At 47.9% G+C, this 4,084-nt stretch overlaps 1 pseudogene; it reads left to right on the forward strand.

Moving 5' to 3' along the window:
* The first annotated feature begins 2,627 nt into the window (after window positions 1-2,627).
* LOC118711475 lies at window positions 2,628-3,148 on the forward strand (annotated as a pseudogene).
* The last annotated feature ends 936 nt before the right edge of the window (window positions 3,149-4,084 follow it).

Genomic DNA, 4,084 nt, shown 5'->3' on the forward strand with positions numbered 1-4,084 from the left:
GTCCATGGCATCATGTGCCAGATTTAGTCACGCTTCCGCTGGTGGCCCTGACCACACTGCCTGGTTTTGTCAGTGAAGAAGGCAGATCAGGGTTCCTAGCCAGCCAAACAGTGCCATTAGGTGTCACATGTGCACCTAGGCAGAGAGCTCAGGAAAAAGCCACCTTGGTGGGCCCCGATGAAGAGGCCTGGCTTCCTGCTCCATCAGCTCTGTCCTCCTTCCCAGGGCCTGTACAGCCTTGGCCCGTGCACCCTCAGCTTTCCATCCCACACTCCTGGGGGCCCATCTGTGCAGAGTGGAGCTCCTCCCTAAGTCCAGTCTACTAGAGAAGGCAGGTGGAGAGTCACAGCATAGAACGATAAGCCTGGGGGAGAGGGGTGCCCAGAAGTGAAATCAATAGTCAGCCCGGACTATCGGGAAAGACGGGAAGAAAGGGCAGCTGAGACCTGAGACCTGGAGGATGGTTGGGAGCCAGGAATGTCACAGGGGAAGTGCTCCCAAGCAGAGTTGGGATTTGGGATACAAATCTTCTGTCTGTTGATCTCCAGCCTACTGTTCACAGCTCTGATACTGGGTAACTGGGGACAGCCATGCTACTCTTATTGTTATTAATAAATGTGTGGGCATATGGTGCCCGTCACCCTCCTGATGCCTACTTGGAACACAAAGATTTGGGGCGTGCATTCCTGTTGTGTTCATTGTATTTGTCTCAGACAAAGCCAGGATCAGGGGAGGGACAGCCAAAGAAGCCGCCTGAAAACCGAGGTGACAATCTTTGGGCTTAACACGGTGTTCTAGGCTCTTAAGGAATACTCTTCTAAGAGGTTGAGACCTCACACAGGTTATTACTGGCAGCCACGTGGATGACATTGCCAGGTAAATCCTGTCTGCTTCGCAGGCGGGGATGGGGAGACCACCACGGGTGGGCGGCGGGGTCAGAGCTGTGCAGGGACGACAGGAACAGACCCTGGTGGGCCAGAGGCACAGGCAGGTCCTGCTGAGCTGAGTCAGGCGGTCCTCTCCCCAAGCCCACTGTCTGGAGGGCAGAGGCTCTCTCCTCCCTTGGTAAGGGAGGTAAGACCATATGAGAATGTTCTTCAAGTTTTACTGATTTTTTTTTAAATATGTTTTTTTGTTGAGAGAGAGGAAGGGAGAGAGAGAGAGATAGAAACATTGATGAGATAGAAATATTAATGTTGATTGGCTGCCTCCTGCATGCCCCCTGCTTGGAATCAAGCCCACACACGCAGGGCTAATTTTAGCTATCTTGAGTTCCAGGCAGTGATGAATACGTTATGTATGCAGATTGGGTATATGAAAAATTTACAACCAGACCCCCCTGTGACTACTACAGAAAGTGGTCACGGGGATCTGATTGTAAATCCCTAACTGGGCCGATCATGTGGATAGTCATGGCCCAGTCATGTAACTCTTCTAGTGAAAGATTGATCTTTGCCACAAACGGCCCTGTTCCTCGTTCTTGTGCTTTTAGGTTAACACACTTTTGAAATTAGTATAACCACCCTCAAGAGAGCACATAATCTTGTTAGCTATCCTGTAATCCAATCCCCATCTGGCTTTCTCCCACCTCCATGTAACCTTCGTCCTGGTCCCTTCTTAACTTCAAGTGAATAAAAGAAATTGCACTTTGGCCAGTGTGGCTCAGTAGTTGAGCATCAACCTTTGAGTCAGGAGGTCACCGTTCATTTCTTAGGGCACATGCCTGGGTTGTGGGCTTAATCCCCAGTGGGGGGTATGCAGGAGGCAGCCAAATAATGATTCTCCTCATTGATGTTTCTATCCCTTGCTCCCTCTCCCTTGCTCTCTGAAATCAATCAATCAATCAATCAATCAATTAACAGACACACACACACACACACACACACATACACACACACACACACAGGATAGCCTTCGCCACTGTCTGATTGCTGGCCTCACACTCTCTGCCCACTGCTTGCCCACCTCGCTCAGCTAGTTCTCACCCCCACCTCAGCCTGCTGAGCTCACCCCCTCCCTACCCACAGACATGTCTGAGGTTAAGAGCATTGGCCCCTTATCATAATAGCAGTCAGCAGCTGTGTATCACTGCAGGTTGCCCAGGACCAAACCAGAGAGGGTTGGACCTGCATTACCACCATTCACCCACCACCCAGAACTGAAATATCATTGCTGACATGTACACATAAGGAACTGTTTGACATTGAAAGTGGGTCTCAAAAGAATCGGTGGCCCAGAAAGAAGCTCACTACAGACTGATGCATATGCCTTTCAGCATAACGATTATTGCTTGTCTCTGATTCTTATATTTCCAGTAGGACATGATCTCACTCATCTAGGGGAAATGGTATAGACTGATGAACAAGAACAGACCCAGAGATAAGGAGCCATGGGTCAGACTGTTGGACCTCAAAGGGAGGGTGGGGATAAAAGGGAGAGATCAACCAAAGGACTTATGTGCACACATATGAGCCTAACCAGTGATCAAGGACAATAGGGGGGGTGGGAGCATGAGGAGGGGATTGGAATATGGAGTTGAGGACAAATATGTGATACCTTAATCAATAAAGAAATAAATTTTTTTAAAAAAGATCATTGGCCCCGAGTATGTCTCCTTTTTCGTTATCATGTGTGCCTTGGCTGCAATGGTGTTCAGCTCCTTGGGTGTGGCTTTGGTACCATCAAGAGTGACACCAACACCGTGGCCATTTCCATCATGCAACCAGACCTGATCATGAAGTCCATTATCCCAGGGGTTAATTGCTATCTGTGGCCTGGTGGTGGCAGTCCTTATCGCCAACTCCCTGAATGAAGGCGTCAGCCTATGGGCATTTCCTCCAAATGCACGCTGGCCTGAGGGTGGGTCTCAGTGGGCTGGCAGCTGGCTTTGTCATGGGCATTGTGGGGGACACTGGCATGCAGCCCCTACTATTCGTGGGCATGATCTTGATCCTCATTTTTGCTGAGATGCTGTGTCTCTACGGTCTCTATGGTCTCATCGTTGCCCTCATCCTCTCCACAAAGTAGCCCCTCTCTAACCAGCCTCAGAATATGCTGTAAAAAACCACCCTCTCCTCATTCCAGAATGAACAGCCTGACACTCATGCACCGGGCAACTGCCCCCCTCACCCTCCAAGTAGTTGGTCTTGTAAATGGGCTCAGTGTCTAGTGCCCATCATCCGTTACCCCACACTGCTGTTAATCTCACCCGAGGATATTTTTCCATTGGTTTTTAGACAGTGGAAGGGAGGGGGAGAGACAAAGAGAAACATATCACATCGGTTGGTTGCCTCCTACACATGGGGCAGGGATCAAGCCTGCAAATGAAGTCACGCCCTTGAGTAGAACCCAGGACCCTTCAGTCTGATGCTCTCTCCAGTGGCCAAACCAGCTAGGGCTAAAAATAAAAACATCTTAAAAATAATATTGTGAAAAAATTTGTAATAATTATGTATGATGCTAGGTAGGTACTGGGAAATATCACAGAATCACTTTGTAAAGTATATGATTGTGTAACTACTATGTGGTACACCTGAAACTAATACAAGATAATATTGAATGTAAAATAATCAGGAAAAATAAAAAGTTTAAAAATTTTTTAAATACAAAAAAAAAGAGGCTAAAATGGTAAATTTGATTATATCAATATTTGGTACCCCAAACAAAAACGGAAAGATCGCCAGTATATACATAATAAACTGTAAACAAAAAAATCGGGCCTGCATGTCTTCTCAGTAGAGTCTGAGACTCTTCTGACATTTCCCATCATCTGGATCTCTCAGTGTGACTACAGGATCCTCAGAGCACCAGTGCAAGGGTCTTCTCTACCCTGATCCCTCATCCTTCTCCAGCCTGGGGGACCTTAGCTCCTTACTGATCTAGTGAATTTCTCTTCATCTTGAGGGTCATTTCATGGTCACTCTTCTGTGTGGCCATCTCAGTCTCCTCAATTACCCAGAGGTCAGTGCCTGCCCCCCCGAATGTCCCTGCTATGTCTGTTATCTCTGTTTATGAGACTATGTGTACCAGATCCAGAAGTTTCCATGGTGAGAAACTTGGCAGCTTCTTCCCTATGCCCTAGGAG

Source organism: Pipistrellus kuhlii, unplaced genomic scaffold (assembly GCF_014108245.1).
Source record: "Pipistrellus kuhlii isolate mPipKuh1 unplaced genomic scaffold, mPipKuh1.p scaffold_m20_p_8, whole genome shotgun sequence".
In the NCBI taxonomy this organism is placed as follows: domain Eukaryota; kingdom Metazoa; phylum Chordata; class Mammalia; order Chiroptera; family Vespertilionidae; genus Pipistrellus; species Pipistrellus kuhlii.